Consider the following 15,097-nt stretch of genomic DNA (forward strand, 5'->3'; position numbering starts at 1 on the left):
TTCTAGTCCAAAGACATAATAATATACATCTTGCATAAACCATGAAATGGAATGGAATGAGTTAAATCCATTAAGGGAATGCATTTAATGTTGTGAGTTAAAACAATACTCAAAGTTTTTATTATAATAAAATTATTTCTCCGGAGTTAATTTAAAGTTATTGAGAGCTTAGTGGACTTTTTGAAAGAACCATAAAAACACGTTCTGCGATTTTTATAACGTTTAACATTCCCATTTATAAATGTAGTTCCATGAATGTTAAACGATTAATAAACTAACGTTTGTTCATGTATAAATCTGAAGAAATACTGAATTTGAAAAATAAAAGGATTCATTTAGCTTTACTATACACTTTAACGCTAGTCATATTCCTAAAATAATTTAAATGCCTCTTTAGGCCATGATTGCCTAATGCACGAATGGTGCCGAGCCAAAATTAAGAAGAAGAAGAAGGCCATGATTATACACAAATCAAACTAAAGTTTCTTTAATAGATAAAATTTTAGGTGGCTTGTATGCAGAGCATGCATTGTATTATTAAAGTGTTTGTGTTATTATTTTCGCACCTTTGGTATCTTCGATCAACAACATTGAAGTTGGGTATACAACCAACGAATCCGACAATGTTGCGAGCGCGAACCTAGCGCCCTCATCACCATTTGACATTTTTGTACAATATTTCATTTCAGTTTTGAATAGATTTTTGTGGGAGCTGGTGTTGTGGTCGTGCGCGAGTGTCTTCGTCTAGGAAATGATACCATTTCCCTTTTTCTCTAGCGTTTCTTTGCGCTTTATTACATAATTCATTAATGCTATATTTTTTTGGCATAAAAAAAACATTTTAGTGAACAGATAGTTTCTTGTGATTTCTTCTCGTAAATTATTTCGTTGTGTGGTTGTGCAAGGATTTACTTCGGCGTGCCTTTCAACTATTTCTTCGCTTTTCTGTAAAAGTTCAAAGGTATTTATAGCGTTTTTGTTTATAATGGAAAATGTTTTGTGTTAAGATTAACATTTAATTTATCAAATTCTGTTACCTTCTTTGATGCGGGCGTTCGTACTGTCCGCCCCTTCGAATGCCGGGGGGTTTTATGACTTCATGCAAATTATATTAAAAGCTCTAAGTACGTCAATATTATTTGTAGAGTTGTGGTGATGTTGTTAAAATTAATTTAAATTATTTCAAATGTTTAATTCAGAAAAAAGTTCATTGACCTTTCAATGTGGTTTTTGATAAAAATGTTCTTAAATATTTACCTAGTCACATACTGATTATTGCCACGAAAATATAAATAATTTGGCTGGTTATTGTATATTTGTTTCTCCTGAAAAAAAAAAAAAACAGAATTTTGTATGAAAACTTCTTATAAGTTCTATATTTTTCTTCTAGAAGGTAATCATTCATTTTTTTAAGTAGACAATTTGACAAGAATATCCAATGGCACGTAATTGTTATAATTGAGATTCATATTTCTACACTATCTAGTAATCACTAATTACAAATTCAACCGAATAGTACAAAAACTCATTTGATTCCCAGGTTTTCATATTGATTTCCTAGTGAATAAAGCTATTGTACAGTTTTACTGATGCCTAAATAGATTTTCCTGTTTTGCCTGAGTTCTGCTGCAGACCACTCATGTGATCTAGCTTTGAATCTGAGACGGGGATCATTAAAAAACGGTAGAGATTACACCAGGACTTTTTGAGATGTGCTGCTGCATTTGAGTTATCTGTGTGCCCCGGTAACCACTTACCACGAGGTGGTGGTCCCTATTTTTGCCGTTAAGCAGTAATGCATTTCGGTTTGAAGGGTGGGGCAGCCATTGTAACTATACTGAGACCATAGAACTGATATATCAAGGTTGGGGGCGCATTTACGTCGTAGATGTCTATGGGCTTCAGTAACCACTTAACACCAGGTGGGCTGCAAGCTCGTCCATCCACCCAAGCAATAAAAAAAAAGAAGGTGGGCAGTAAGACTGTTACTGCCAAATGAAAACAAAATATATCATCAGGTAATGCTTACATTAAAGTTATTTACATTTAGAGCATTGTTCACATGTGGATGTTGATTTGTTTATTGTACAGAAAAGTAACTTAATATTCCTAATGTGTCCACTTCGCACTTTACAAGGTTAGCATAAGTGATGAAACCACATCTATACTCATTATCAAAACAAACATAAACAACAGCATTGAATTTAAATGTATGTGGGAAGATCAGTATTTTTAGGTTTATTACATATTTTTTATAGTTTTCTAAAATTGCATTACATTTTGCCACACACACACACACACACACACACACACACACACACACATATTTAGGTATTATTATTAGAAAATATATTAGCGGAACCACGATTACCACACGTAAAATAAGTCTGGATTTCAATTGGAGGTAGTAACACTAGGAAACAATGGTAGAAAAAAATATTTCCCAGAAATTGTAACAAAATTTGCAGTAAGATTGCCCACACCTCTGCCCTCTTCCTGAGACGTTCATGTGATATGCCGTGAGAATATAGCGAGGGCTGTGTTAAGAATCGAAGAATCGAAAATGTGGTCAGAAGGACGCAAAATTGTTAACAAGACCGACCCAGCCTGATGTGTTAGACAGAAGACAGGGTACGAGAATAACCACTTCGGTTCTCTTACTCGAACCTGTGACGATCCATTTCATTACCAGTAAGTCGGTAACTTCAAAAGTATGGTGCATGGTTGCATGTTGCGGCCTCTTTGAGTGATTCAGTTCTCAGCGCGCACGCAATGCATTAGAGGATATGCCCTGAACACTTCATTACGAATCCTCCCGATCCATTAACGGTGCTTTTAGGTACCTCAAGCACCGGTCACCGTCTTCGCCGAACCCGTTGCTCGCGACGAAGGGCTCGGCGAGTAAATAAACCCATAGACACAGCCCACTGAGTTTCTCGCCGGATCTTCTCGGTGGGTCGCGTTTCCGATCCGGTGGTAGATTCTGCGATTGCTCTTGCTAGGGCCAGTGCTGGCAACACCCCCGGTTTGAGCCCCGTGATCTCACCTACACGTCAAGAAGAAGCTGAAATAGCCTCTCAAGGCTATCACCATAGGTAGGAAAAAAAGAAGAGGATATAAACCGACTTTCCGACTATAAAATTTAAACGAAACCGAATTAACGATTTGGTAAATGAAGCAAAACACAAAAACTATCTTCGCGACGTATGTATGATTGGAAATTAAAACCAATTTTAGACATTATTGTTTCAATGAAATCAAATTAATGTGTACATTGTATATGTAGTTACATATTTGTCCTGTATAGTGTACCGAATTATAAATGACGAAGCCCGTAAAATAATTCGTCGCCCCCGCGTTCGTGAATCATCAGGGGTGAGCCAGTTCAATATCATCACCCCCGCGTATCTCGTGTAGGGTTGTGTGGTTGATACGAAAAAATATTATTATAATGTTGATTTTAGCTCAAGCTCATTTTGCATGTCCCAGTCCGTACTCTAAGTTTCTTTATTTTAGGCTAACGCCTTAGAAGAACGCCTATGCCATTTTACATAGTGTGTTTTAAAATGGTTCGTTCATATAATTATTACAACGTGCGGCCCAGCTTAAGATATTATAGGATTTAATTTGTAATTCAAAGGTAATAATACAACATTTGCCCAAAATTCCATAACAACCGCCGTTCATAAATTACTTGTGAATAGTTCCCTTTTTTTAAATATATATGTAATTACGTAACCTGCTATAGGTACGTACAGTTTCAAACTGGTCTGAGGAAAATCTGTGAAATTTTAATTTGCCTAAATACAGTACGAAATATCTAACGACCATTTAAATGTAAAAAAGCATGACTCTGTGTTTCTAATTGACCTTAAAACCTATTTATTATATTTATTAAGTAAATGTAATTTTCAAACACAAGTGCTCTGTTGTGCCGAAATTTATTACAAATTGTATTAAACTGTATACGTAATAAATACTATTATTTGATAGTATCACAGGTCAGATTACTCATGTGATAACGCTTTTGACAGCGTCGTAACACCGGGACAAGTTCCCGATAGTACGAAGATGAGTATCTACAGTCGGCATCGCTGCGCCATTTTGAGAAGGCGGCACGACATGAGAACCCTCTCATCGTAGCCGCTGGAAATTACATACCCGACCCAGTAGACCGAATGGTAAACCGTCGACGTCGCCCAAAGCACGTCATTACGGATCCTCCTGATCCATTAACGGTGCTTTTAGGCACCACAAGCACCGGTCACCGTCCTCGTCGAACCCGTCGCTTGCGACGAAGGGCTCGACGAGCGAACTAACCCATAGACACAGCCCACTGAGTTTCTCGCCGGATCTTCTCAGTGGGTCGCGTTTCCGATCCGGTGGTAGATTCTGCGAAGCACTGCTCTTGCTAGGGTCAGTGTTAGCAACTCTCCGGTTGAGCCCCGCGAGCTCACCTACTAACGTTAGGGCGAAGCTGAAATAGCCTCTCAAGGCTATCAGCATAGGTAGGGAAAAAAAAAAAAAAAAACGAAGATGCGGTATAAAGATACAAAAATCTCAATATTACGATACGATATAAACGTACAATCGTGGTAGGAACCCTTTAAATAATTTTGTTTATAATTATTGTCTGATATCATCTTAATTATATTTTGATTCGTTCGTTTAAGCAGCATTTAAGTTCTATTAATGAACCATTTGCAATATTTTTTTTGTTTTTGAACGCTTTTTCTAGTTAGGCTTAAACACTGGTTATTTAATCTCGTTATATTGGTGTGAGCCGGAAAAATCAAGAAAAAAAAACTCATTAAAAAAAGCTTCAGTTCAAGCTCATTCATACCACTAATTAATTGTTACAGAGCACCGCCCGCAAATTTATTAAAAAAAAATCGTTTGTTTATATATTAGTGGCAACCCTAAACTAAAGGTTCGACCTTGAAATTTTTGGGGTGCCGTAGTGTACATAAGGAATTTCGAATCCATGTCGTGAACGACCCACGTGAGGTTCGAATTGCACTTTCAATCGCGATAATGTCTATTCCTCTAGAGACTCATTCGTGCGTTCCTATTTCGTAGTATAAAATCACATTAAGATTCAAATTCAACCATATGTTTCAACGCGGCGGTCGATATTCGCCTTAAGAAGTTTACGCGCTCTGGTAATCGAAGGCTCTCTTTTGATTTGAGGTAAATGTCACAACGATATCTTTCAAAACCTTCGTCACTTTAGTGCCGCTGTTAGTGGCTCATCAATCTCAATGACGCGGAGTTCCGTACGTGTCTTCATACAAATACCTCTTCTCCCGAATACCGTAAATGATTCTCCACCTATACCTCTTTTCCGTCATCCAGATTCCAAACATATCCGATCATAAACAAGCTTAGAGTCTCGAACATTAAGTAGCTCAAACCGGAGGTGTTGTGAACACTGGCCGTAGTGAGAGCAGTGCTTCGTAGAATTTACCACCGGATCGGAATCGCGACCCACTGAGAAGATCCGGCGAGAAACTCAGTGGGCTGTGTCTAAGGGTTAATTTACTTGCCGAGCTCTTCGTTGCAAGCGTTTACGATCCGGTGGTAGATTCTGCGAAGCATTGCTCTTGCTAGGGCCAGTGTTAGTATGACCTTCGGTTTGAGCCCCGTGAGCTCACCTACACGCTAGGGTAACGCTGAAATAGCCTCTCAAGACTATCAGCATACGTAGAAAAAGTAGCACAAAAACCGCCTACACGTTCGGCGAGCCTAGTATAACCCCCCGAGGTTACTAGGACAGGTAGGCAAAAAAAAAACAAAAACCTTTAAGGCTTTTGTGTGTTACCTTATAAATTCGCCTATGGGTCTCATACAATTCAAAGCTATATAATTTTTTTAATGGTAATTTTATAAACTTAATGAAATTCGAAGAAAAAAATACTAATATTTGCTGTAGCCAGTACGGACGATACAACAGTAATTAAAACCTTTTATTTTGCTTTATTCTAAATTAATCCACTAGCTTAGTTTATAAAAATATAATGTCAAATATAATATTAAAATTATTACGCAGCTGCACGGGTCAGCTGTTTCATAACACAGCGTAGTACAAAACAGAACTAGCATTGACCCCATTTATTTAATATGATTTAATTTTTATTCATCAGCAGAATACGTAGGTATAATTGCTTTTTAATCTGTATATTGTAATTTGGATTCGTTTGTATTTTATTATTTTAATAGTGCATTTAAACTAATTTAGTTTGTGGATTACTGAGGCGTCTCTTCTGTCTGATTAAAGGGGTCGTGAACTCTAAATTGGAAATTTAGACCGTCGCTAAATTTGCAACTAAATATCGTTTATTCCTATATCAAAGGTGAACTTACTATACTATAAACAAAATATTTTAATGTAATGTAATAAAATATATAAATACCATAAGCAGTTTTTTTTATTGCTTGGTTTGGTGGACGAGCTTACAGCCCACCCGGTTTTAAGTGGTTACTGGAGCCCATAGACATCTATGACATAAATGCGCCACCCACCTTGAGATTAAGTTCAGTATAGTTACAACCGCTGTCCCACCCTTCAAACCGAAACGCATTACTGCTTCACGGCAGAAATAGGCAGGGCGGTGGTACCTATCCGTGCGGACTCACAGAAGGTCCTACCACCAGTGAAACCACACCACCACATTTAAGGAGTTCCGCCGATATATAAAGAACTAGTTAAAATACAAAATCGAAACTGTAAAAGAGCCCGATAAATAATAGTATTTATTAAAACACAGTTTCGTTGGTCATCTATACTTCTATACTAATATTATAAAGACGAAAGATTTGTTTATTTGTTTGTATTGAATAGGCTCCGAAACTACTGAACCGATTTGAAAAATTCTTTTACTGTTTGGAATCTACACTATTCCCGAGTGACATAGGCTATAATCTTTTTTGAAAAAAATTAGAGATCCTTACTAGAACTCCAATAATGTAACCCAAGGTATAAAAAAATACCTAAAATATTCTTTACATCGCGTGCCCTGCGAAAACTATTAATGATAGAATAAAATAATGTACTACGACTTTCTTTACATTATTATTTACAAAAAGGTGTCGCGACAGCATATGTCTAAAAAAATAAAACATCGTTCAAATTTTTGTTAAAGACCCGAGCGGAGCCGGAGCGGGCCACTAGTAGTGAATATTTTTAACTTATCATATAAACTGCTTACCGCTGCTTCGTTTCGTTTAACTGCCCAACACTAAATCATAATGCAGAGCAACTTGGGAGGGGACCGAGTTATAATTGGATGATATGTTTTCGGTTTGATATTTCGTCGGCACCTGTTTAATTCGCTAGGAAGTTAAGTAAGAGATCAAATGTGGTACGTAAAAAGTCGTCGTGGCCTAAAGGATAAGACGTCCGGTGCATTCGTGTTGAAGCGATGCACCGGTGTTCGAATCCCGCAGGTTCACGATTGACTTCCACGGTGAAGGAATAACATCGTGTAATAAAAATCAAACCCGAACAATTATAATTTTCGTAATTACTGGTTGTAGGACCTGTTGTGTGTCCGCACGGGTAGGTGCCACCACCCCGCCTATTTCTGCCGTGAAGCAGTAATGCGTTTCGGTTGTAAGGGTGGGGCAGCCGTTGTAACTATACTTGAGACCTTGGAACTTATATCGCAAGGTGGGTGACGCATTTACGTTGTAGATGTCTATGGGCTCCAGTAACCACTTAAAAAACCAGGTGGGCTGTGAGCTCGTCCACCCATCTAAGCAATAAAAAAAAACTTTTATAGGACAACCAATCTAAAAATGAAGTTCTCCGAAAAAAACAAACTGTATTCTCATTAATGAGAATGATCACGTCCCCGGAGCGAAGTAAACGTCAATCGGTTTCTGTTAATTGAATTATTTAAAGGCTTCGGTAACGCTGATCCGGCCGGAATGGAACATCAATCTGTCTAAAGTCGGATTCAATTTTCCGTTTGAATCCTCCCGTCTCTGGTATTAATGCATGATTGAATTGAATTTTTAGTAGACAGATCCCTAATTGTGGGAAATATTTTTGTGGGTGTTCCCGTTGTTTTCTCGGTAGATACACGCGCGGATGTTGCCGTTTGGAACTTGTGTTTTTTTTTATTGCTTAGATGGGTGGACGAGCTCACAGCCCACCTGGTATTAAGTAGTTACTGGAGCCCATAGACATCTATAACGTAAATGCGCCACCCACCTTGAGATATAAGTTCTAAAATCTCAATATAGTTACAACGACTGCCTTACCCTTCAGACCGAAACGCATTACTGCTTCACGGCAGAAATAGGCAGGGCGGTGGTACCTACCCGCGCGGACTAACAAGAGGTCCTCCCACCAGTAATGTATGCGAAATTTGTTGATATTATCGTTTCTGCGACTTTGGTTTCTGCCGGATCAAAGCACCGATGCTTCGATCAATAATACTACTAGATTCGCGATAAGCGCTTCAAAAACGGCCCGAAAAATAAGACCACAAATAAATTTGTGGTCTTATTTCAAATTAGTATGGTCCAATCATAGCCAACACTAAGACGTCAAACCGCTGCACTGCGCGTTCAAAAACGGAGTAAAAAACCACCGTAACACCAAGGTTTTGGAAGGAATATATTTTTTTGGTAAGTTTATATTATTAAGTGAATTTCATAAAATAATAAACAGAATTATATAGTAAATAAAATTCAATTTACGAATATTGTAATTGTTTGGCCAATGTTTGCAACAAGGCACCAACTATTGTAACAAACATCACCTATTCTTGAACAGGGAATGCATAGAGTAGTTTTGTTATTTTATAATGTTATTTTTGTTTGTAGATTTCCTAGTAGCCCCTTTTCACTGTGCACAATGGATATATATTGTCGCGAAAGAAGGAGGATAAGAAATATAGAACCCTTATAAAAATTCTAGAATTGTTCAATGGTGGTGGCAAATCAATGCAAAAAAGTATTATAAAAACTTTATATGTATATGTAAATATTTTAAGCGTATATGCTGAAAAGGATTTGTTTTCTGGGGGAAACGAACACAGCCATAAAATAAGCCTAAATTAAACTGATTATAGAAAAATTCTTTAATATAAGATTACATTATATTTGTAAAAAAGAAACCGCTCATATAAAAATGACTTCTAAAAAACAGCTTTATAACAAGCTGAATCTGTTTAAAGGTAATTAAACAAAAAAAAAATTGTTTTAATTACTTCTGTATAAAGAATACGTGGAAAACGTTGTTGTTCCCTTGTTTCCTTTCTTTTTTTTTTACTTTATTCAATTTTATTATTTATTACCTATTTGTTGTAATAGCGGCAATGTAAAATATTATCTACAACTTTTTTGAATCGGTCAAAAATAGTTGCGACCATACAAAACAAACCTAAAACAAATATATTCTGCAACTCTACGTCTTTCAATACTTACTGTGTTCTGAGCATTGAAATGTAATACCAAGAACTACATCTAGTTCCACAATACAATAAGCACGAAATTTTAAACAAATATTTTTAACCTTATTGATTAGTCTTTATGTATCACTTTAGAATAAATATTTTTGTACTGATGACTTTTTATGTTCAAGTGACATTTTAAATTTATGCCACAATATTCTTTCTCTGACGAAAGGACCTAAATAAATATATTTTGCAATGGTAATTAAACTTTATGTTTAAGCATTAAGGTTTATAATAAACTGAAGTCGTTAACATTATTAACCTTTTTTCTAAGAAATGAAGATGTTTTCGGGTCTGAAAACGTGGCCACTCGAGCGTCTTATTTTTGTTCCTGATCCCTAATCTAGTAGTATTATTGATCGAAGCACCGATGAGTAGTTTATTACAGATTTACTCTTTATTAATGAACGTGGGCGGCGCCATTGACGTTGTAATGTCAACGGGCTACTGTGTTTGTGAGTCGATAAATCGACTGCTAATCTACGACAAAGTCTGTCTAAAAATAATTTTCTAAAAATAAAATTGTGGCCAGTAACGCGAGCGATGTCTAGACGATCTCAATGTATACGTCCACGCACTAGTCGATGATCTTGGTTAGGTAATACACGTAGATATTAATTGTATGGAATAAAACAAAATTATCATGTTATATAACCATAAATAACGTATTAGTAGATAATATAACAGTAGGCAGCGGCTTGGCTCTGCCTCTGGTATTGCTGAAGTCCATGGGCGAATGTAGCCACTCACCATCAGGTAGGCCGTATGCTCGTCCGTCTACAGGGGCAATAAAAAACAAATATCCTAAATTCCATTTTGAAAAATTTATGGATTTTGATTTGCATCTTTTTTCGTCAGGACTTTTACAAAAGTTTTAAATCGCGTGTTGTTGTTTTTAAACGAAGCATTGATCATTACTTTAGTTGTTATGCAGTCTTTAGTCTAGTCTATGGACTTTACGTCCGATTCGGTAAGCAGTTTCTTTACTGAGTTGAATAGACACGAAATGCGATTAATGTACTGTAAAAATTCTCAACGCTAGTCTGGTTAGATCAAATTCAAAATAGGAACTTTTTTTCCTACCTAAGCTTGAGAGGCTATTTCAGCATAGCCTTAACTAGTAGGTGAGCTCACGGGGCTCAAACCTGATCACGTTGCTAACACGAACCCTAGCAAGAGCCGTGCAGAGCAGAATCTACTACCGGGTCGCAACCGCCACCCACTGAGAAGATCCGCCGAGTGGGCTGTGTCTGTGGATTAAATTACTCGTCGAGCCCTTCGTCGCAAGCAACGGGTTCGACGAGAACGGTGACCGGTGCTTGAGGTACCTAAAAGCACCGTTAGTGGATCGGGAGGATGCGAAATGACGTATTTTGGGCGACGTCGACTGCTTTCCATTCTGTCCGCAGGATCGGGAATGTGGTAAGAGCAATTTTGTGTGCGCGGACCCTTGGAGTTGCTCATTTTACACGCTTGTTACTGAATGGGCTGCTAAATTTTCTTGTTTTTCAGTTGGAGATAAAAAGCGTATCTAGGTCGTTTTCAATTTTGCTACCAAAAAGTAACGATTTCATGAATTTAAACTTTCTCTAATTTTTCATTTTTTTTTGTATTTAGGCATGTTCAGAATAAAAAATGCTTCATCACAATCAAGTCAATTATTGATCACTCATTTATTGATAATAATAATGCTAATCATCTATATTTTTATTTTACTAATGTCATAACGCCAACATGGATGACAATTTAAATAATTAGTTTAGTTTTCCTTTATTATTGGATTATATACTGATTAAATAAAATTGCGGAATTTCAACACGCATTACGGGAAAAATAGCAAACTATATAGTCAGAATTTGAATTTCGATCCAGAGTGATACGAATGAGATTTGGGGTGATTTTGAATGACTGTATAACTTCTAACTAGATGATGACCGAGCTTTACTCGGTTTTTTTTTGATAACGCCATCTTGTTGTGTCTTCAAAGCGGTTAGTTGCCCTCAATTAAGAAAAATAGTATTATTATTCGCCAATAGATATCGGGAAGAGTTGATTATTGAAAACACGAATAAAACAATATTTTCTGAAAATAAATCGTAGCTAGATCGATTTATCGCCCCCGAAATTCCCTGTATAGTAAATTTTATGAAAATCGTTGGAGCCGTTTACGAGATTCAGATTATATACATATATATTAATATACAAGAATTGCTCGTTTAAAGGTATAAGATTTAATAGTGTTTATGAATATATAGTTATATAGGACCACGTGCCTGTTGTCATGACAACAAATCTACTGTACTTATAATTACGGTAACATTAAGGTTACGAGAATTAAATCGAATAACTCGCTTTTGCCCCAATTTTGAAAACGACCCGTCTGTGATAAAATATAATGCAACTTTACTTTTTACGTTACTTTCGAACGCTTTAAGGTAGGAAACATGGAAAGCTTAATCGCTCCTAATTTTTTAATTAAAGTTACGTAATAAAATTAAGAACACCAAAAACGCCGCGTATTAGGAAAACATAAAACTTAACGAATGCTCAATCGGACGTTTCAAACGTCCATTAAAATTAATGATCCCTCGGTAAACTAACGTTTGTTTATAGTTCGGAGATTTAGAAGACGACGGGCAACGAAGAAAACAAGGTAAAGCTAAAAATAATACTCGTAGTGAGATCGTGTTTTATTGTATACCTCGACTTTCTTGAATGTTAAGGTCTACAAACGCAACTATGTGCTATTTGCACACGTTCGCATACTACCTGGAGCCACTGTGGTCATCCACAGTGCGTTTCCAGAGGTCTGTTTTGCCACGTACCATGTGGCTATGGAATGAGCTCCCCTCCACGGTGTTTCCCGAGCGCTATGACATGTCCTTCTTCAAACGAGGCCTGTGGAGAGTATTAAGCGGTAGGCAGCGGCTTGGCTCTGCCCCTGGCATTGCTGAAGTCCATGGGCGACGGTAACCATTGACCATCAGGTGGGCCGTATGCTCGTCTGCCTACAAGGGCAATAAAAAAAAATTAACGCACATTCGTTCCTTAAACGGTGGCTTCCAGATTATATTCTAATTCAAAGTGCTTTTACTGGTTTTACTGGTGGTAGGACCTCTTGTGACTCCGCACGGGTAGGTACCACCGCCCTGCCTATTTCTGCCGTGAAGCAGTAATCCGTTTCGGTTTGAAGGGTGGGGCAGCCGTTGTAATTAAACTGAGACCTTAGAACTTATATCTCAAGGTGGGTGGCGCATTTACGTTGTAGATGTCTATGGACTCCCTTAACCAGTTAACATCAGGTGGGCTGTGAGCTCGTCCAACCATGTAAGCAATTTTTTTTTTTTCGATTATGTAAATATAATATTATGTCGTATAACCGTGTTTGCGTTCAAGTGTTAGATGTTGCATTACGCCTCAAGCGTAAATACGTCTTTGAAGATCGTTTAAGTAGCTGCGCGCAGAACGCAATTCAGGAGAAAATTGACGATTAAATTTTAAAAGTTACGTTTTATCTTTCGATTTTATCTAGTTCGCAAACCCTGCCACTTAACGGGTTCTTATCTAATCGTGGTAAGAAACGGTCAATTAATAATGTTTATAAGTTTAAAAGCATTCGTTTTTATGATATCGTAAAAGCAGAGAAACGCCGGTTCTGTCCGGTGCTGTCGAAGCGGGTGACGGGGGAGATATGCGATATTACTTGCCCCCAGCCTGCCTTGGATGTGTTCCTTCTTATCCGGAGAAAATTGATGAGCTATCTCTCGTCCGAGGCTCGGAGCAACGTGGGTCTTTAGTCGGTTCAACTCCGATATGTCCCGCCTATCTCCCTCAACGCACAGTCGGAGGTCCAGCGATTTCCTGACCCAAAAGTGCATTTATATTTGTTGCAAATCAGAGGTGGCCAACTTGATTAGAACCAAGATCTACCAATGACGTGTCTTGAAATTTAATTAAACAATGTATTATAGTTCAGTATACAAATAAGTAGCGTATTTTCTTTAATTAAAACATATTAAAATAAACCTGAAATTATAGAATAAAAGAGAACTATAGTGTAGAAGAGAGGACAAATAATGTGACGTAATGGTCATTAACAAATGATACAACATGAAGATGATGCGTGCAGCAGTTGGTGATTACGTTGCGCAGTCTGCTGTGTTTATATTTTTTGTCTTGCCACGATCGACTGAACTAATAGCCACGATCGACCGGTCGATCGCGATCTACCGGTTGACCACCCCTGCTGTAAATCATATGTCGGTTCTCAGATATATTGCGCACGGAAGTTCAAGGATACTTTTATACTGGTGGTAGGACCTCTTGTGAGTCCGCGCGGGTGGGTAACAGCACCCTGCCTATTTCTGCCGTGAAGCAGTAATGTGTTTCGGTTTGAAGGGTGGGGCAACCGTTGTAACTATACTTGAGACCTTAGAACTTATATCTCAAGGTGGGTGGCGCATTTACGTTGGGGATGTCTATGGGCTCGAGTAACCACTTAACCACCAGGTGGGCTGTGAGCTCATCCACCCATCTAAGGAATAAAAAAAAAAGAAAAACTTTGATGGATTCGTTTGCCATTGTATACTAATAAATCTACAATAAAATTTCTACTAGACATGATCTGCAGCGAATCTGACATGGTTTCTCGAACGATTGAGCCAAGAATGCCACATTAAAGCCATCAAACATACCAGAGCCACGTTGCTTTGGTTATAAATGAATCGGACGAATGCGCCTAATGGGTGATTTGTTTTAACTCGTAAATGAAATGAGCGGTCATTATTCAGAGTTTTATTGTATTTCATATGAGGTATATTCTCTTTAGGGCCCTGATGATCCAGTGTGGCTCAGTCTAGCGTGCTTTTTAATCAAGTCTCGATCGTAACACATATGGATATTTTGAAATGTTTCCTTTTTTTACTTGATGACTGGACGAGTTTGTGATTCGTTTGATGTTAAGTGTTTAAGTCTATAGATATCAGAAAACGAAGACCCCCCCTCCAGTTTGAGCAATTGTTATCTTTGACAGCGGTTTCACCCTTTGAAACTTTACCTGATGAGATTATTTTGTACGTTTTTTTACTTGTGGTAGGACCTCTTGTGAGTTCGCACGGGTAGGTACCATCACCCTGTCTATTTCTGCCGTGAAGCAGTAATGCGTTTCGTTTTGAAGGGTGGGGCAGCTGTTGTAACTATACTTGATACCTTAGAACTTATATCTCAAGGTGGGTGGCGCATTTACTTCGTAGATGTCTATGGACTCTAGTAACCACTTAACACCAGGTTGGCTGTGAGCTCGTCCACCTATCGAAGCAATAAAAAAAAACGTGTCAGCAAATGTATGGCATTTACAAATGTATGTATGCCTGGCATATATTTTCTTAGGTATATAGAAATTAATTTTGTACACAATATAGATTGATTAAAAACAAGTGTTGCGCATTTTCTTGCTTGGAATTTAAGTTTTTATTGTTAGATGTTACATGGAAAGTCATAATATTATTTTCAAGCCGAAATGGGCCGAAGTACGGTTTGGACAGTTTTACACCTTGGGAAGGGTATAGATTATCTTTCAGACTACTGCTGGGCACGGGTCCGTCCACGCGATATAAAGTTAAGTGCCAAAAACT

The 15,097-nt window shown here is 37.7% G+C and overlaps 1 protein-coding gene and 1 long non-coding RNA gene across 4 annotated transcripts in view; one reads left to right on the forward strand and one right to left on the reverse strand.

The window, feature by feature from the left end:
• Positions 1-459: 459 nt before the first annotated feature.
• On the reverse strand, positions 460-2,532 carry LOC134200491 (uncharacterized). The gene is made up of 2 exons (XR_009975449.1): positions 1,038-2,532; positions 460-945 (listed from the first exon to the last, which is right to left on the reverse strand). It is a non-coding gene; the product is annotated as an uncharacterized LOC134200491 (long non-coding RNA).
• LOC101747053 (protein tweety) overlaps positions 687-15,097 on the forward strand; it is a 114,104-nt gene continuing 99,693 nt past the window's right edge. For 2 of the 3 annotated variants that reach the window (XM_021352131.3, XM_021352133.3), the window contains exon 1: positions 819-961. The gene's annotated coding sequence lies outside the window, so the exon portion shown is untranslated. Of the gene's footprint in view, positions 962-15,097 lie in introns of all 3 variants that reach the window. The other variant, XM_062673453.1, reaches the window with a different exon arrangement.

Source organism: Bombyx mori, chromosome 17 (genome assembly GCF_030269925.1).
Source record: "Bombyx mori chromosome 17, ASM3026992v2".
NCBI classification, from domain to species: domain Eukaryota; kingdom Metazoa; phylum Arthropoda; class Insecta; order Lepidoptera; family Bombycidae; genus Bombyx; species Bombyx mori.